Source organism: Trachypithecus francoisi, unplaced genomic scaffold, assembly GCF_009764315.1.
Source record: "Trachypithecus francoisi isolate TF-2019V2 unplaced genomic scaffold, Tfra_2.0 Contig01461, whole genome shotgun sequence".
NCBI lineage: Eukaryota > Metazoa > Chordata > Mammalia > Primates > Cercopithecidae > Trachypithecus > Trachypithecus francoisi.
In genome coordinates, this window is record NW_022681433.1 from 12978781 (window position 1) to 12999457 (window position 20677).

Sequence of the window (20677 nt, forward strand, 5' to 3'; positions counted from 1 at the left end):
CCACCTCGGCCTCCCAAAGTGCTGGGATTATAGGCATGAGCTACCGCGCCCAGCTATAAATAGTTTGGAATGCACAAGTTGCAAAAATAAGTTGCAGAGAGTCTTCACGTGCCCTTTTTCTAGCTTCCCCCGTGATGTCATCTTATATAACAATATGTGTCAAAACCAGGAGCTTGATGCTGTTATAATAGTCTTAAGTCAGGTGCACACTTTCAAGTAACACTTTTGATGTAAAAATGTGTATGTTCTGGTAAGAAAAAGCCAGAAAAAGACCTAATCTTGGCCAGGCGTGGTGGCTCACGCCTGTTATCCCAGCACTTTGGGAGGCCAAGGCGGATGGATCACCTGAGGTCGGGAGTTTGAGACCAGCCTGGCCAACATGGTGAAACCCTGTCTCTACTAAAAATACAAAAATTAGCTGGGCATGGTAACAGGTGCCTGAAGTCCCAGCTACTCTGGAGGCTGAGGCAGGAGAATCGCTTGAACCCGGGAAGCGGAGGTTGCGGTGAGCCGAGATCACACCACTGCACTCCAGCCTGGGTGACAGGGTGAGACTCTGTCTCAAGAAAAAACCCAGTCTTTTCCTATTGAGAACCTTACAATCTAAATAGACATATAAAGATAACTTGCCAAATAACAAAAACCCAAGTATACAAGTCCAAAATATATTTTAGGGCATTCTTTCAGAAAAGCAAGAAGTGAGAGAAAGGAGACTAGACTTTGAAATCAGGCAAATCTAGGTCTGAATCGAGCCTTGCTATTTGCGTGTTTCTGGGCAAGGTGTTTCCCTGATCCTCATTTCCTTGATTGCAAAATGAAGAATATCATTATCTACTGTTTGAGATGGCACATATATATCATATGTATGTATATTAACTGCCTAGAACAGTGATTGGCACATAGTAGATATTTAATAAATGGCCAACATAATTAATAATTAATTAAATGAGAGTCCCTAAAGTCATAATTCTCTGGTTGCTCATGTAAGTTCAAGTCCTGCCAAAAGTATCATGTTTGTCTCACAGCAGTATCAGTTCACAAACTGCTCAGCTCCAGCCAGGTGAGGAGACTTGCTTCTTCCCCAAATTCCCCTATTCCACAAACAAGTCCAAAGGTTTCACCCCAAAGAGGAAGCTTTCATCACAGGCACATTAGGAGTGTCCTGGTATTTAAAAGTACATACCAATTCTACATTGAGCTTTAGTAGACTATCTGAATAAAAACACAAGTTAATGTTTGAAGTAGCAACTTGGGGCTTGCAAAGGCCTCCGTCGGTTCTTATGCAGACGGTTGTCAGATAAGCCCTGCTTCCCTCCACACCTGGTGCCCCGCCTGCCTGACTCTCGCTTAAATTTCCTGCCCTTGGCACTAACCGGAAAGCACTCACAAAGGCAGCAGCTGCTGGTGTGGTCCCGCGGCAAGGAAGGCACTCCACCCAAAACCTGCCTTCTGTTTAAGTCGCAAAGCAATGATTGTCCTGTGGGGGATGGGAGGTCTCGGTCCGTGAGGACCAACAGATGGCCCTCGACCAGACTAGACAATGTCCTCATTTGGGTCCATCCAAGCAGCCTGATGGTAAAACCAGACCAGAGGATAAAGAAAAAGCTACTTTTTGATATGTAGCTCTTCTCCGTTCCTATTGCTTATGACGAAAGAATAACTTTTTTTTTGTTTTGAGACGGAGTCTCGCTCTGTCGCCCGGGCTGGAGTGCAGTGGCCGGATCTCCACTCACTGCAAGCTCCGCCTCCCGGGTTCACGCCATTCTCCTGCCTCCGCCTCCCGTGTAGCTGGGACTACAGGCGCCCGCCACCGCGACCGGCTAATTTTTGTATTTTTAGTAGAGACGGGGTTTCACCGTGTTAGCCAGGATGGTCTCGATCTCCTGACCTCGTGATCCGCCCGTCTGCGCCTCTCAAAGTGCTGGGATTACAGGCTTGAGCCACCGCGCCCGGCCGACGAAAGAATAACTTTCAGGCCTTTTTTTTATGTCTCCAGCCCCATTTTTTCCTACACTTCCCCCCGCCAAAATCATGTTGCCTTCTGCCTGTTTAATTTGTCCGTGTTTTTTATTTTTTAAAATTATTTATTTATTTTTTGAGACAGAGTCTCACTCTGTCACCCAGGCTGGAGTGGAAGTGATGTGACCTCAGCTCACTGCAACCTCTGCCTCCAGGTTTAAGCAATTCGCCTGCTCCCGAGTAGCTGGGATTACAGCTGCACACCACCACACTCAGCTAATTTGTTTTTGTATTTTTAGTAGAGACAGGGTTTCACCATGTTGGCCAGTCTGGTCTCAAACTCCCGACCTCAGGTGATCCGTCCACCTCGGCCTCCCAAAGTGCTGGCATTACAGGCGTGAGCCACCATGCCTTGCCTATATGTGTGTTATTAAAGGTGTTCAGCTATAGCTTTTGGTAGTTTAATAGAATTGCTAGTTCAAGAAAATCTCTCTTCTATTAGTCACGTAATTCACATAACCAGAATATCCTAAGGAAATTCGGCTACATCTCAATTAACTGTGTGGTAAGTGCTGTGATATAAACAGAAAACACGGCTTGTTATGGGTGAAATTGTCCTTCGAAATTCATGTGTTGAAGCCCTAACCCCTAATACCTCAACATGTAACTACTGTATATTTGGAGACAGGATCTTTAAAAAGGTGATTAAGCTAAAATTAGATTATGAAGGCGGGCCTTAATCCAATCTGATTTGTGTCCCCATAAGAAGAGGAGATTAGGACACAGACATGCCCAGAGGTAAGACCACGTGAAGACACAGGGCCACCTACAACTCCAGGAGTGAGGCTGCAGGAGAAACTAACCCTGCCCACACCTTGGTCTCAGACTTCAGCCTGCAGAATTGTGGGGTGATAAGCGTCTGTTGTAAGCTGGGCATGGTGGCTCACATCTGTAATCTCAGCACATTGGGAGGCTGAGGTGGGCGGATCACTTGACGTCAGGAGACCAGCTTGGCCAACATGGTGAAACCTCGTCTCTACTAAAAATACAAAAATTAGCTGTGTGTGGTGGAGGTGCCTGCAATCCCAGCTGCTTGGGAGGCTGAGGTAGGAGAATCGCTTGAACCCGGGAGGCGGAGGTTGCAGTGAGCCAAGATCACACCACTGCACTCCAGCCTAGGCAACAGGGTGAGATGCCATCTCAAAGTGTCTGTTGTGTGAACCACCCAGTCTGCAGTACAATGTGATCAATTTTGACATACACCTATGCTCATGAAACCATGACCACAACGACAATGAACATATCTGTTCATCATCTCCAAAAGTTTCCTCCTGCCCTTTGTAATTCCTCTGTCCCTTCCCCTATTTCCCAGTCCACCATGGAAACTGCTTTCAGTCCCTATAATTTTCCATTTCTAGAGTCTTGTAAATGGAATCATACAGTATGCACTCTTTTACCTTGCATAATTCTCTGGAGATTCATCCAGGTGGTTGTGTGTATCAGTAGTTCATTCCTTTTCATTGCTGAGTAGTATTCCACAGCATAGATAAACCCAGTTTATCCATCTGAGGTAGGAGACCAGCAGGATTTATTTCCCAGTCTCAGGAAGGAAAAAGTGAAGAAACCGGCGGCGACCAACAAATGACAACAAAAGCCATCCCTAGCTGTCATCATTGCTCATTAGCCTCAGACACTCCCACCAATGCCATGACAGTTTACAAATGCCATGACAATGACCCAGAAGTTACCATCTCTTTCCTAGAAAGTTCTAAATAACCTGCCTTTCAGTTTGCGCTAACTGTCCCTTAATTTGCATGTAATTGAAAGTTGGTGTAAGTGGGTAGAAATACAGTTGCCAACAGCTCATTTGTTGCCAACTCTAGATGCACTGTCTATTAGTTAGCCCTGCTCTGCAAGGAGCAGTACTGTTCAGTACAAGATTGTTGTCTGAAATCGCCAGCTCGCCCTTGAATTCTTTCCAGGGAAAACCAGGGCTAAGCCCCAGTTTTGGGGCTCACCTGTCCTTCATCACATATGCTTATGAAGCCACCCCTTAAAGGCTTCTTAAGGTTTTGTGAGATTATGAATAAGTTATTGTAAGCATTCTTGTACAAGTCTTTCAATGTATGGACATATGGTTTTCTTCCTTTTGAGAAAATAACTAGAAGTGAAATGGCTGGATCATGTGGTAGGTGTATGTTTAACTTTTTATTTTATTTTTTTTAGATGGAGTCTGACTCTTTCACCCAGGCTGGAGTGTAGTGGCTTGATCTTGGCACACTGCAACCTCTGCCTCCTGGGTTCAAGTGATTCTCCTGCCTCAGCCTCCTGAGTAGCTGGGACTACAGGTGTGCACCACCACACCTGTCTAATTTTTGTATTTTTTTTAGTAGAGGTAGGGTTTTGCCATGCTGGCCAGGCTGGTCTTGAATCCTGATCTCAGGCGATTGCCTGCCTCAGCCTCTCAAAGTGCTGGAATTATAGGCATGAGCCACCGCGTCCGGCGAGGTGTATGTTTACCTTTTTAAGAATCAAACTTTTCCAAAATGGCTATACCATTTTGCATGATCCCAGCTGTGCATGAGAGTTCCAGCTCTTCTCCATCCTTGACGATACTTGGTAACTGGTCTTTTTGACTTTAGTCGTTCAAATAGATGTGTAGTAGCATATCCTTGCGATGCAAATTTGCATTTCCCTAATGATGTTGAGCATCATTGCTATCCATGCATGTTTTTTAAATGAAGTATCTGCTCAAAGGCTTTTACTTATTGTTTTCATTGGCTTATTTATTGTCTTATTATAGTTTTGAGAGGTCAGTATGGATTCTGGATACAAGACCTTTATCACATACATACTTTGCAAATATTTTCTCCAGTCTGTGCCTTGTGTTTTCATTCTCTTGATAGTCTTTCAAAGGGCAGAAGTTGTTAATTTCGATGAAGTCAAGTTATCAATCTTTCTTTTATTGCTTGGGCTTTTGAGATAGTTTCTAAGAAATCCTGGTCTAAGCCAACAACACCAAGATTTTCTCCTATGTTTTCTATAAAAATGTGATGGTTTTCAGTTTTACATTTAGGTCTGTGGTCTATTTTGAGTTAATTTTTGTATGTGGTACAAGGAATGAATCAAAGTTCTTTTTTTTTTTTTTTATGTATGGATGTTCAATGGTTTCAGCGCCATTTGTTGAAAAAGACTATTCCTTCGCTGATGAATTGCTTTTATATCTTTGTCATATATCAGTTGTCCCTATGTGTATGAGTTTGTTTGTGGACTTTTAATTCTGTTCCACTGGTATTTGTGTCTGTCTTTATGTCAATACTGTACCACACAGTCTTGATTACAATAGCTTTATAGTAAGTCTTGAAATTAGGAAGTGTTAGTTCTCTAACTTTGCTCTTCTGAGTGTGCTTTGTAGACAGCATATTGATTAATGCTGTTATTGTTACTTGGAGGTCCTTTCGGGTGAACCTAATTCATTTCCTGTCTTAATTCCCAGTGTAGTTCGTAGGGATCTGTGCCCTCTCCTCAAGCCCCCACCCTGCCTTTGCTCCTCTCATTCTTAGTTCTTGCCTTTGCCCCGACTTGGCCCAAAAGTTAAAGTCGTCAGCTCACGATTCCTTTGAGCTCTTACGCTCGTCTGCTATAAGGTCACCTCCATTTGCACGAATCCTTACCTGCTTGGTTCCTGGCTCAGAGAACAATACCAGTTATAATGACAGTTAGCTAATTATAGGTAACAAATATTGAGTTATTTCTGTGGGCCAAACACAGATATGCACTTTACACCATTTCTCATTTCAGCATAACATTTCTAGCAGATGGAGATATATTATTATTCTCGTTTTACAGAAGAGGAAACAGAGGCAACGAGGTTCATTACTTCATTACATTTTCCATGGTTTTGTGGAAGGAGATGGAGCTGGCATTCAAGTCCAGGGCTGTGTGATTTCTGTCCCTCCTCCTGGCCAACCAAAGCTAACAATCTCAGTAGTGCTCACAATTTTGTCCCCACCTAGCTGATGAAGAAGCTCGCTCCATTCATTATCCACTGTCCCACCCCCGCCCCCATTGTCTCTTCTACTTTCCCTCTCCACTTGCTCCTTTCTTTTTTCTTTTTAAAAGATTTTAGAATTATTTATTTATTTTGAGACAGGGTCTTGCTCTGTTGCCCAGGCTTACTAAATTTATCTGGGTCCTTTGTAATTTCTGCATTCATCATAATTTTTTAGAAGAAAATTGCAAAGTAGTAGAGTGTAGTGGCACAATCATAGCTACTGTAGTCTTGAACTCCTGGGCTCAGGCAATCCTCCTGCCTCAACCTCCCAAAGCTCTGAGATTACAGGCATGAGTCACTGCACCCGGCCCTTCCTCCTTTTCATCATGGTGCTCACAACAAAATAAGTATTTTCAACTTGGGCTAAGAAGTTAAAGGTTTCCAACCCTTTTTCTGCAGCCAGACTTGGGTTCTGCAGCTTCATATATTAAGTTGTGTATTGGATAGCTTCACCGGAATACATCATGGCCACCTCAAACATCAAAACAAAACTTACCATCTTCTCTCCAAACCCCCTCTTCTTCCTGAATTCTCTGTTTCAGTAGATGGCTCTTCCAGCCATACAGTAGCCCAAGCCCAAAACTGACAATGGAAAAACCCAGATTTTGGTTTCAAAACCCTGCTCCGCCACTTACCAGATAGGAGACTGTTGACCCTCAGTTTCCCAATCAGGGATAATAGTCCTACCTCACATGGTTGCTTTCAAGGCTAAGTGATCGTGTTAGTTGCTCAAAAATGAGTAATTATCATTATCATCATTGTCATTATCATCATTATTGTCATTGTCACCTCCTGATGCTCCCTTGCACAAAAATATCCTGCACCCTCCTTTTAATTCCTTTGATTCTGCTGTTACTTTTTGCCAAAAGATTATCCTGACATTCTGGAGCGGTGATCACTAAAGTGCCAAATCAATCCTTAGAGATTCAGGAAGAAAGTATTAGAACGTTAATTTATATTCATTGAAAAACTCTCACCTTTAGGTTTCTATTTATAATTTTAAAACATTTAATAGAGTATATATACAATTTAGAAATAAATATAACTATTGAGGTTGCATGTTCAAAATTGTTGCGACAGCTAGATTATAAAGATAGTTGGGAGGTCACCATTCTTGGCTGGGTAAGGTGACTCTCTTTTCTTCCCCCAGAATGATATGCTGCTTTGTCATTATTTATTGTCTTCCTCATGGGCAACGCGAGGACAGCGACTGTGATTCAGTCAGGATGAATCAGCAGACAGCAGGATCCACTCTAGCTATAGTAGAAATGGATTTATTATAGGTGGTTGACTTCCAGCAGAGGTCCCTAAACTTTAGGGCATATCAGAATCATCTAGAAGGTTTGCTAAAGTCAAGCCTACTGGGTCCCACCCCAAGAGTTTTCGATCCAGCAGGTCTGGGGTGGGGCCCAAGAATTTGCATTTCTAACAAGTTCCCAGGCACTGTTGGTCCAGAGCCCACCCTTGGAGAACCACTGGGCTATAGAATGATGGCAAGGGCTGGAGAGGGAGGCTACAGAGTGGGTCTAGGTCCAGGTACAGTCTCAGAACCACACTGCAAAACTGGCCTAGTCAGGTAGCTGCTGTATCTGCTGCTTCCACTGTGAACTCAAAAACCACATTGGCTGTGCTGCAGCCGGAAAGCTGCTGAACCAGGAAGCTGTGCTGATGCTGCTGACTGCCCCTGAGGTTAGAGATTGACTAGACATAGTGCCACTGTCACCCCTGCTGGAGAAGGTCCAAAGCATCTCCATCTCTGTGCTTTCAGAGGGGCAGTGTGGTAGCCACTTAAAATGCCCAGGCTGTACCATGCACTAGAGCGTCTGCCTGGGTGAGCTGCTATTATTATTATAATCGACCTGGAAGACTCCTCGGGGAAAACCGTAGCGCAAGGGACTTTGGAGGCAGAGGTCTTCCGTGTTTCAGCCTTTGGTGCACAGGAAATCTTGCTAGAAGGAGGTTGGAGTGGTTTTGCGTGAGGCGAGAGCAACGTCTGCTGCAGACTGTTTTTCATGTTGTCTCCTGGTATGGTGCCCGAGTTCTAGGACTTGGCACATAGAAGGCCCTCTTCCTTTTCCTTCCTCAACCTGCTAGTCTCAGCCACTCCTCTGAGCACACACAGTATGCTGAAGTGTTTCAGTGTTTCAAGTGGGCTCTTGAGCATGCTGGGTATCCAGGGAGACCAGAATTCTTGCAGTGATAAGTCTGCCGGGGCTATTTCCATCTAGGAGTCAGTCCCACTTAGCTCACTGGGGGTCTAGGGTACATGTGTTTTCCTAGAGTGACCTCCCCCTACCCCCTTCCCTCCACATCCTCGTCTCCAGAGCCTGGAACCTTGGGATGCCACCTTGGTCTTGAGAATCTCTGAGGCTGAATCCGTTTCTAGGAGGGAGACCTGAGATTCTTCCACAAATGAGGTGGGGAGGGGTTGGAGGGAACTGTATTGTTTCTAATGCATCCTTCAGGCAACAGGTGCAAGCATAGAAAGTGCCAGCTTCAACTTTAGGATGGTATAACAGTGATAGGCATTTAGTAGAAAGTGCACTTCAGGGCTGGGCCCAGTGGCTCACGTCTGTAATCGCAGCACTTCGGGAGCCCGGAAGGGCGGATCACGAGGTCAGGAGATCAAGACCATCCTTGCTAACACAGTGAAACCCCGTCTCTACTACAAATACAAAAAATTAGCCAGGTGTTGTGGCACACACCTTTAGTCCCAGCTACTCGGGAGGCTGAGGCAGGAGAACCGCTTGAACCCAGGAGGCGGAGGTTGCAGTGAGCCGAGATGGCACCACTGCACTGCAGCCTGGGCAACAGAGCAAGACTCCGGAGCGAGACTCCATCTCAAAAAAAAAAAAAAAAGAAATAGTGCACTTCAGATTCTGAAGACTGGCCTTTATCCCACAGGCAAGGGATATGCCGTATGACACGCTCTCTCAATGCTGGGCAGTGGCTGCGAGCCGAAGCACCCGGGCAGCCCTGCCCTCAGTGGGGTAAACCACGGACACCTGATGCCTTCCTGAAGGAAGCGCGCTCCACCTGCCAAACCAGCACGCGCTGATGCTCCAGCGCCTTCTTCCCGCGGTTCTCCAGCCTCAGCAGAAGAGAGAAATTGATGACCCTGTCGTTGTAGCATCCCCATCACCCAGCAATTAATTTTAGTTCAATGCTTCAAACGCTCTTCAGGCGCAGTGTGCGCTCAGCTGTGTCAGCTAATGGTGAGTACCCAGACAACCATTCTGTTTCACATTCGGTACAGTATTCAATAAATCACATGAGATACTCAACACTTTATTAGAACATATATAGGCCTGTGTTAGATTACGTCGCCCACTGTAAGCTAATGAAGAGTTCTGAGCACATTTAAGGGAAGCGAGGCTGAGCTCTGATGTTCGATAGGTTAGGTATATTCAAGGGATTTTAGACTTTCAATATTTTCAATTTACAATGGCTTTTGTAGGGATGTCGCTCCACTGTAGGTCGAGGAGAATATGTAGTCAAGTTGCCTGTTCATGAGCACATTTTAGGTCAAGGTATCTTTTATGCAAGTTCTTGGGTTTGCTTCTTCCTTTTGAGTTTGAGCCTGAGGGTGTGTGTTGAGGACAAAAACCAGGTGTGGGCCAGGAGTGGTGGCTCACGTCTGTAATCCCAGCACTTTGGGAGGCCTAGGTGGGAGGATCTCTTGAACCCAGGGGTTCGAGATCAGTCTGAGAAGGTGGCAAGACCTTGTCTCTACAAAAATAAAATAAAAATAAAGAAATCAGCCAGGCCTGGCGGTGCATGCCTGGAGTCCCAGCTACTTAGGAGACAGAAGCAGGAGGATCACTTAAGCCCAGGAATTTGAGGCTGCAGTGAGCCATGATCATGCCACTGCACTCCAGCCTGAGCAACAGAGTGAGACCCTGTCTGTATTTAAAAGAGCGACAGCGAGAGCGAGAGCAAGAGAGAGAGAGAGAGAGAACAAAGAGCAGGTGTGATTAGAGCTCAGGAAATCCTCCCTCTGGTAAGCAGTCCCAGCCTTCTATTGAGGCTGCCACCAGTGCCATCGGCAGCGTTTGCAGACCATGACATACACAAACTGTTGTAAAATTTTGGCAGTGCTCATAGTGTCAGAGCCAAGCTTTGAAACAGCGAGGCAGCAGGAGACAGTGGGAGGAGGGTGGGATTAGAGACAGAAGGTCTCCGGGTTTGAATCTTTTCTCTCTATTGGCTGGTTGTGTGACTCTTGTCTCAGCTTCTTGGGCTGTACAAAGAGAAAACTAACACCTGCCTGAGGGACTTGTGATAATGTAGAGTGTTTGACATGTTATTGAATATTAGCAATTGCCGATATTTATAATGAAGAGCACTGGAAGCTGTTACAGTTCTCATAGTTTATTTTGCATTTGCTTATAAGCATCCTGTGCTCATCTCAGTGTCTGTGTGGTCGTAGTGGGATGCTGACTAGATGAATACTTGTAAACTTTACTCATTTGCAATCTTAAATGGGACAAGGGATAAAAATTATTTTTTATATTGTATATTTATTTAGTAAGTCAGCACTTTCCTTTTTAGGCACTGGAGACACAGAAATGAAAGAGACAATGTGCCCTCAAGGATCTCACAGTGTATGGGTGAGGTGGACACACACACATATATCTAAGCACATGACAGTGAGAGGCGCGTGGTCACGAGGATGTGACGTGGAGCTGAGAGCCCAGAGGAAGGGCTCTGGGTCAAGCATGGTCAGAACACACTCGGCCATGAAGGTCTCTGAAGGTGGTGAAGGGGTGAAGATGGTGAGAGGATTCCAGGGCTGGGAGAGGTACTCTCCCTATACGTTCTAACCAACTGGCAGTGGGGAGGAAGCTGGAGGTCAGGATGTGGGTAGCACCTGGGTTTTTACCTCATGTGACTGGGTGGATGGTCACACTTCAGCCATGCTGTCTTTGAACTCAACACCACCAAAATCATAGGATATTCCTAGTAATATTGATTTCCGCTAGATTACTTTTGGTACCAGAGTTTTAAGGGCAGAAGTCTTTGTCCCTTTTTTTCCCCAACAGGAAGCCATTCTGGGCCATTTATTTGCTGTTAACTTACACAACCCACTGGAGAATGGAGGGGTGTGAGTGTGGGAACCTGGGTGAGGGCTGCACCAGACTGTCACCAGGACAGTCCTCAATGCTGCCTGGCTTAGCCACATTGCCAAAAACATATGCCCATAGGTTCTGAAATGTTCAATACTGTATTGTATGGGAGAAATACAAAGAGGAGAAAGAACTGGGTTGGAAAGGTGGTCTGATTGGGTATCTCAACCCACTGGCTTATAGACCAGGAACCATTCTAGCCAATGTATGTAAGGAACAGAAATGGGAAACAAAAACATTTAAATTCTATTTTTCTCTAATTGCAATAAACTTGGAGGAAAGCTATATTCTTACTTTAAGCTTTTCTTCCAATTACGATGAATGCAGAGATTAATTACAAAGGACCCGGATAAACTAAAAATCATCTACAGCATTTTTTTTTTTTTTTTTTTTTTTTGAGATGGTGTCTCGCTCTGTCCCCCAGGCTGGAGTGCAGTGGTGCGATCTTGGCTCACTGCAAGCTCTGCCACTGGGGTTCACGCCATTCTCTTGCCTCAGCCTCCCGAGCAGCTGGGACTACAGGCGCCCGCCACCACGCCCGGCTACGTTTTTTTTTGTATATTTGGTAGAGATGGGGTTTCACGATGTTAGCCAGGATGGTCTCGATCTCCTGACCTTGTGACCTGCCTGAGCCCCACAAAGTGCTGGGATTACAGGCATGAGCCACTGCGACTGGCCTCTACAGCATATTTTAAAAAGCAAAAAGGTATTTTAAAATTCATGTTGGAAGATGTAGGCTCTAGCTGGGGCTGAGACAGATGATTCAAGTGTCTTTTTTATTTTATTGCACACTGAGGGTTGAAGCTGCAGAGCATGTGTGCTTACCATTGTGTGTGCACATGTGCATACATGTGTCTTACACCAAAGACTGAAATCTCAAAGAAGCCCCAGTGAGCAGGTGTAACTGTTATGCTACAAATGAACAGGCGTATTGTGGATTGCTATTATACAGTTCTTTTCTTCATACATACCTTCCTGGTATAACGTTTTTTTCCTGAAAGCAAACAATTTCTACTATTGGATTCTTGAGTGTACCATTAAGCTTCTCCAAACACAAATAACATCTACTATGCTTTAAAAGTAATGGCCCACACAGCTATTTATCTGTGTGACTGTTTATCTGTTTATACCTTTGCCTGTTTTCATCTTCAAGCAAATGGGGGATCTCAGAAGCCTTAATGAAGTAACTATCCCTGAACACTCAATAGTCAGAATCCAGCCGTCAAATCAACACTAAGGTATGTACCGGGGAAAGGAAGGTTTTAGGTGAACTCCTAGCTGCATATCTGGTTAACCTGCAACCACACAAAGCAGCTGGGGCAAAGGTGTGTCCTGATGCTTTGTGATGTACTTGGAACTCCACAGCCAGAAGATTAGATGTTGTTTGCTCACTGTTCAAAACAAGAGGTGTAAAGGAAGTTCAGCAACAACCGAAAGATGACTCGTAATTTGTAACTGACTGGCTATGCTTGGCGAGCCTGGTGTATTTATAATCTTTCAAAGCCAAGTGCAAAGGCTCCCGAGCCTCGTGTGTCACCCCACTGCAGAATTCCTGTTGATCACGCTGGTTGTCACCGTAAAGCCTGAGCAAAAGTAAACTTTTCTGTCCCAAGGGTTTCCTTGTGCTGAAAGAGCCACTGCTTGAGGCTTTTTACAGGATCACAACCAATGTCTGTTTCATGTGGCAGGTCCCTGGGGACTGTAATTGCAGAAGTATAACCTGGCGGTTATGCTACATGGCCCAAGAAACTGCCAGGGGACCAACGTGCTTCCTGCCAGACGACCTTTTGCAGCTGAAGGCACTAGTGCCCCATCTGCGGTCGCTGTCTCTGTATGAACAATTCTCTGATGTTCCCTGGGCAAAAGGACGTGCTTGTTGACAACACTGAGTCAAAACTTGGAACCCTGAGCCCTCACTCTGCCACCATGTCACTTTCCTGTTAATGGAGTGACTTGGTCAGGTGTTCATTGACAAGGGTTTTTGTTTTTGTTTTTTTGAAACAAACTGTTTTTAAGTATTAGGCATTTGCTACCTTTGAATCAACTCAGAGCTCATTTCCTACTAAAATGATTAGTGATATCAATATAAGGATATGGAAGGTTTACCCAGTTTAAGCGTTGGGATTGGAGGCCTAAGCTGCATGGCTGAGGGGATTTGGGCCACAACTGGTCTCACTGGTTGAGGACATGGATGCTGGAGATGCTCAGGTCTGGGCTTCTTTGTCTCTCTAGCCTCGATATTCTCATCCGTAAAATGGGGTGATGTGAGAAGTCGATGAACTAATATTCATTAGCACATGAATAATGACAGCTAATACTTGTGTGGCCCGCACTACATCCCAGGCACTGTTTTTCTGTTAACTCATTTATTCCTCAGAGCAATCCTATGAGGGAGGTACTATAGTTGTCAGTCCCATTTTACAGATGGAAAGCTGAGGTACAGAAAGGTTAGTAACTTGCTCAAGGTCATGCAACTACTAACTGGCAGACCTGGGATTTGAACCTATGCCTGACTGTGGAGCCCATGTTCTTATGACGCCAAGTTGCACCTTTTGTAAGACAGTCAGTCGGTGGCATGCACTTGGTAAGTACTCAGTAACAATCAGAACGGGGTATACAGCGGATCACCTGGAACAGAAGCCATGTTTGTCACCTCTGTTGGCTATGGTGCAGGGCATGGGTGACCTTTTTTTTTTTTTTTTTTTTTTTGAGACGGAGTCTCACTCTGTCGCCCAGGCTGGAGTGCAGTGGCCGGATCTCAGCTCACTGCAAGCTCTGCCTCCCGGGTTTACGCCATTCTCCTGCCTCAGCCTCCCAAGTAGCTGGGACTACAAGCGCCCGCCACCTCGCCCGGCTAGTTTTTTGTATTTTTTAGTAGAGACGGGGTTTCACCATGTTAGCCAGGATGGTCTCGATCTCCTGACCTCGTGATCCACCCGTCTCAGCCTCCCAAAGTGCTGGGATTACAGGCTTGAGCCACCGCGCCCGGCCGGCATGGGTGACCTTTAAGGGCCTAATAGTGCTGTCTACTTATCAAAGACTCAGCTTCTTAGCTGTGGCTGCAGGAGACTGGGGCAACCAGAAGTCTGGTAGGGTGTCAAGCCAATAGTCATCCTGGGGATGATGAGATGCCACCAGATTGCTGCTGACTTGAGCCAAGCTGGTGGTGGGCACTTCAGGCCATGCAGAGAACCAGGCATAAGAACAGGGTGTGGCAGGGAAGAGACACTTGGTCTGTGTGTGTGTGTGTACGTGTTTAGGGAGGCAGATGGGAGCCTCAGGTGATTTCGGGTATTGGGAAAGATAGCTTGGGATGGCGAGTTGGGTCTCAACCCTCATCTCTCACTCAGGTCTACTCCTAACCGGAGACACTGAGACAGAGAATCAGGGATGAATGCAAGAAGGTGACGGGAGCCATCCCATCCCCACACCTGTGTGTTAGGGAACATGGGGGATGTTTTAATAGTAAAGAAATGCCCATAGGATGTTTGAGGGGGTGATGACTTTGGTATTTCCTTTCAAAAGGCTGAAAATATTGACAGTCTTGTGCTGAAACTGGCTTTAGATTTTCACCCTGTTTGTCATTTTGCTCTAAGACTGGCCGGGTACTATTCTGGGGGATGGAGATTCAAAGACAGTAGACACATGAACATATAACAGATATCAACAGGGTCATCCAGAAGTAAGCACTGGGGTCATGGGAGCTTTGGGATGGAAGAGGCGGGGTCAGAGACGGTGGGGAATAACAGCTGCAGGTCAGCCTTCGAGGCAGCTAGAGGTGGAAGCATGATCAGGTTTAGGACAGGAAGGCAAGGGATGAGCAGTTGCATCTTGATGGGGCTTAAAATGTCAGGCCAGAAGAGGCAGAAGGTAAAGGTGGGGAGGGAGGGCCAGGTGTAATATATATTTTATTAATTTTTTTTTTTTTTTGAGAAGGAGTCTCACTCTGTCACCCAAGCTGGAGTGTAGTGGCACCATCTCGGCTCACTGTAACCTCCCCAACCTGGGCTCAAGCAATTCTCCAGCCTCAGCATCCTGAGTAGCTGGGATTACAGGCGCCCGAGACAATGCCCAGCTAATTTTTTGTATTTTTAGAACAGACGGGGTTTTGCCATGTTGGCCAGGCTGGTCTCAAACTCCTGACCTCAGATGATCCACCTGCCTTGGCCTCCCAAAGTTCTGGGATTACAGGCGTGAGCCACTGCGCCTGACCTAGGTGTAATACATAAAGGAGTTTGTGCTTTATTGGCTGATCAGAAATGTTGGTGTCATTAGATGTCTGAGTTGCTTATTTATTATCATTATTTTATTTTTTAGAGACAGGGTCTCACTCTGTCACCAGGCTTGACTACAGTAGTGTAATTCAGCTCACTTCAGCCTTGAACTCCTGGGCTCAAACCGTCCTCCTGCCTCAGCCTCCCAAAGCACTGGGATTACAGGGGTGAGCCAGCACACCTGGCTCCAAGTTGCTTTGTAAACGGATCCTCCTGGCAGCAGTATGGAGGGTGAAATTCATGAGAGAAAAAGCCGAGCCAGGGATACCTGTTACAGGAAATCCAGATGAGATGATGAAGGCTTACGACTGAGATCACGGGAAAGCCAGGTAAAAAAAAGTAAGTAGGACTTGAAATGTGATTGGTCATTGAATGAGGCGCTGGGAGACAGAGAATGAAAATTCAAGGACGGCTTCCAGGTTTCCAGCTCAAACGGCCAAGTAGCTGGTGGTAAAACCCACTAGTTCACAATCACAGGGAGTGGGGTAGCTGGGTTGGAGCAGGAAATGATTGGGTTAGCAGGGAACATGCTGAGTTTGAGGTGCCTGATGAGTATTTAGGGGGAAGGTCCAGGAGGCAGTTCCAGAGGCCTTAGTTAACAGCATCTGCATCTAGTGCATTACTGAAGCCTCAGAGAAGAGATGGGCTTGGCTGGGGAGAGAGTGAGTAGGGGGCAGACCAGTGCTCCAAGGAGCGGCCTCAGCAGCACCGGCCGCCCGAGGCTAGGGTGCGTCAGCTCAACGCATCTGGTGTGGCTCCGGCTCTGGTGGGCAAAGACGCTGGGGCCTACACTGGCTTTGCAGGAGAATGGGGCACAGCCGGCCACTTTCAGGGATTGGTGCATTGGGTCTCAGTTCCAGGTGCAGGGCTGGCGGGAAGGGTGGGATTGAGGAAGAGAGAAAGTCACAGCCCTGTGCTGGCTACAGGGGCTCTTTAAAAGGGGACCATTTAAACGTTAGTGAAACATCTTTAAAGGTCCTGTTTGGCCGGGCGCGGTGGCTCAAGCCTGTAATCCCAGCACTTTGGGAGGCCGAGACGGGCGGATCACGAGGTCAGGAGATCGAGACCATCCTGGCTAACACGGTGAAACCCCGTCTCTACTAAAAATTACAAAAAACTAGCGGGCGAGGTGGCGGGCGCCTGTAGTCCCAGCTACTCGGGAGGCTGAGGCAGGAGAATGGCGGGAACCCGGGAGGCGGAGCTTGCAGTGAGCTGAGATCCGGCCACTGCACTCCAGCCTGGGCCACAGAGCGAGACTCCGTCTCAAAAAAAAAAAAAAAAAAAAGGTCCTGTTCATTGAGGGTCCAGGTAGCGGTTTTTTTTTTTTTTTTTTTTTTTTTGAGATGGAGTCTCACTCTGCCGCCCAGGCTGGAGTGCAGTGATGTGACCTCTGCTCGCTGCAACCTCCACCTCTCAGGCTCCAGCTATTGTCCTGCCTCAGCCTCCCAAGCAGCTGGGATTACAGGTGCCCACCACCACACCCGGCTAATTTTTGTATTTTTAGTGGAGACGGGGCTTCACCATGTTAGTCAGGCTGGTCTCAAACTCCTGACCTCAAGTGATCCACCCGTCTCGGCCTCCCAAAGTGCCGGGATTACAGGTGTGAGCCATTGTGCCCAGCCCCAGGTAGAGGTTTTTAAGCAGATGACGGGATAGAACTCACCTGTTTGCTTTTTTTTCCAATTGTGCTTGCGCTCCTCCTCCCATGGGCCTGAGATTCTCACAGGTGTGTGACGGGCGTGGGAGTTGTCCTTCGGGAGCTGGCAGTGTGGGATCCATTTTGTGGACCAGAGTCTCCCTGGGATGATTCTGATACATCCTTACCCAGTGGAGAATGCACCATTTGCAGTGAGTGAAGCAGTGCTAATGGGAGAGAAGGCTTGGGACCCTCCTTTGTATTTTGCACCCTTAGGTTGAACCATTTTCCACCAGCACTTAAAGTGCCCCGCTCGAGCCTAGTAACGGCACACAGTCCCACCATTTAGAATCTCCACAAGTTCATTCACACTGCAGGTCAGCAACCACATAATCATCACTCAGCCACGCCGCGTGTGAGGAAGGTGAGGGGCAACACCTGAAGCCATGGGACTCTGCAGACCACCATGAAACATTGAGGTAACTTTTTTTCTTTTTTTTTTGAGATGGAGTTTCACTTGTCCCCCAGCCTAGAGTGCAATGGCACTATCTCGGCTCACTGTAACCTCCGCCTCCTGGGTTCAAGCAATTCTCCTGCTTCAGCGTCCCAAGTAGCTGGGATTGCAGGTGCGCACCATCATGCCTGGCTAATTTTGTGTTTTTAGTGGAGATGGGGTTTCACCATGGTGGCCAGGCCGGTTTCAAACTCCTGACCTCAGGCGATCCGCCCTCCTCAGCCTCCCAAAGTGCTGGGATTACAGGAATGAGTCACCGCACCCAGCCTTGATGTACTTTCTCTATTAAATGATCTAAGAACAATTTAACGGGCAGAAAGTATGACTGTAATAAATGTGTGCAATCCAAAACTACCACCCACCTTCCGTGAAAATACAAAAACCAAGCTGTCATGCCAAATCTAATTGGTTACTTCTGTTTCTCTAATAGTTGTTAGCTCCACTCATTTGTTTTATTGTGTCAGTGTCCACTGTCAGATAAGTAAGAGCAGGTGCTGAAATTTTCAGAAACATTTGAGGGAACATTTTCAATGGAGTCTATTGAAGTTGAGGTGCCTTTAGTACACTAGTACAACTGCACCACCCCTGAGTGTTAGCAATAAGGGCAATGATTTAATTTTACTGTGGAGCTCCCAAGTGCAGCTTACCGAATAAATTCAGGATCATAGTTGGAGAACTACTGGCTTAAAGGGTCCCGTTTCTTACTTTTTTTAACTGTCAAACAGTGACTGTGATTTGTGTGTGTGTGTGTGTGTGTGTGTGTGTGTATGTGTATGTATGTGTATATATATATATATATATTCATTCCTGGCCCAAGTGATGGGCAAGCTTCGAAGCAGATGAGGACTGCAGTCAAAAATAACTGTGCCCCCTGAGTGTTCTAGCTCTGGGGATTTGGTCCCTGGCTTCTTCCTTCAATCTGCACCATCAAGAAGCATTCTTGGCCAGGTGCACTAGCTCACGCCTGTAATCCCAGCACTTTGGGAGGCTGAAGTGGGTGGATCACTTGAGGCCAGGAGTTCCAGACCAGCCTGGCCAACATGGTGAAACGTCGTCTCTAACAAAAATACCAAAATTAGTTGGGAGTGATGGCTCATGCCTGTAATCCTAGCTATTCAGGAGGCTGAGGCACAAAGACTACTTGAACCTAGTAAGAGGAGGTTGCAGTGAGCCAAGATCACACCACTGCACTCCAACCTGGCCAACTGAATGAGACTCTGTCTCAGAGAGAGAAAGAGAGAGGAAAAAACAAAAAATCATCCTTCTAGGCTCTGTACATAGGTCACTGCTAAAATCAGCATTCCAAGGGCCAGAAGGACTTCCAGAGGTATCTTTCAGGTGCGGACACTAGTTCAGAGCCTCAGAGATAGCTCCAGTTTCTGCCCAAGTACGTTCAGGGCCTGGGAATTCACTACTTCCCCCTAAAAAGGTTCTTGTGAACCATCATCTCCCATCTCCACCCTCTAAAACCACCTAGTTCTTAACTTCTGCTTTGTTTTTGCTATCAGCACTCTCTGTCTTGTATTGTTATTTGGATACTTAACTGTCACACAGTGGTAAGGGCTTAGGTTTTGGAACCATTTGCATTAGAATCCCAACTCTGTATTTATCTTCACCATTTACCAGCCACGTGACCTTGGCAAGTTACTTAACCTCTCTGAGCCTCAGTTATCACCTATATGGGATGGGAATAACCTTAGGGTCTACTTCAAGGATTATTCGGAGGTCTAAGGTAATGGGAGGAACCTGCTTGACGTGTAGAAAGCTCTCAGTACAGCATAGATATTATTATTATTCCTCTGCTAGACTACAAAATCTCTGAGGGCAGGGACCTCTTCTTGGATGTCTTTGAACCCCTCCATAACAGTGGGCAAAGTGTCTGTCAGAGGAATTTAATGAATGCATCACACAAAAGAGACTGTACTGAACAAGAGAGACAGGAAGCTTGGATAATTATTTGAATATCTACAGTCATCAGAAGGCTTCTAAATGTAAAGCCAAAGCTCCTGCCAAAGAACTGTGTGGAGCAGAAAACAAAAGCCAGAGCAGAATGTCAAGAGCAAGGATGTGCTGGGACAGGAAATGGAGTCGAGATTGGGAGAGGTCATGCAGAATCAGGTCACATTCTGGAGGGAAGAAGGAGCAAAGGCCCATGATGAGTGAATGCTAATTAAGGTGGCCAAAGAGAACAGCGTGGTGCTGTAAATGCCGGCAGAGCAAGGAGCCCTGCTGCCAACCTGACCCAACACAGGCATGTTGGTGAAAATGGAAAAAGATGGCTGGAGTTAATGATAATGTATTATAGATTGCAAACTCACTAGAAGAGAGGGTTTTGAATGTTCTCATCCCAAAGAAATCATAAATGTTGAAGGTGCTGGATGTGTTAATTACCCTGATTTGATCATTGCACAATGTACACTTGTACTGAAACATCACATTGTGCCCCAGAAGTATGTGCAATTATGTCAATCATAAATTTAAAAATTAAATTTTTTTAAAAAGGAAAAACAATCTTTCCACCACACAAATCATTTTCTGAGCCTGCACATTGGCATTCGTCTTTCCTCCTACGCTTGTGGCCTTAAAGAGGAGGGGTATGACTGGCAGCGCGGCAGCCTCTCGGTATTTACGGACCCCAGCGCTCACTCCTGGCTTCAGTGGTGGTTTCAGCTGGAGCCTCTTCCTGCCGTTCCTTTCCTCTCTGCATGGCTGCTGATGCTCGTCCGGGAGCAGGAAATGAGTGCATTCTTAGGTTTTTCTGCAATTAGTCTTCTAAAGAGAAAAACAAAACCAAACAAGAAAGAAAACGGAATGTTTAGGGATATTCTAAAAACTTTTACAGGCTGGCTATTGACGGAGGCCAGTAAAGAAAGGTGGAGGCTGGCGACTCAGCCCCGCTGGATTGGAGGTTTGTGGGAATTTATCTCGGGCTTTCTTATGTTTATTCTATACTTCCAAATAACTTTGAAGGTTTCTTTGGAGATTCCAACATGGGAGAGGAGGCCCTTGCAAACTCTTGACTATGTAGCACCCCATCTTTTGTGGGGAGAAAATGGCTTTGGGACAGCATACAGAGGGGACAGGGCCACTCTCAAATCTCCACCCCTTAGATCA

At 46.2% G+C, this 20677-nt stretch overlaps 1 long non-coding RNA gene across 1 annotated transcript; it reads left to right on the plus strand.

Moving 5' to 3' along the window:
* Positions 1-7706: 7706 nt before the first annotated feature.
* On the plus strand, positions 7707-11505 carry LOC117097822. The gene is made up of 3 exons (XR_004443069.1): positions 7707-7844; positions 8918-9228; positions 10565-11505. It is a non-coding gene; the product is annotated as an uncharacterized LOC117097822 (long non-coding RNA).
* Positions 11506-20677: the final 9172 nt, after the last annotated feature.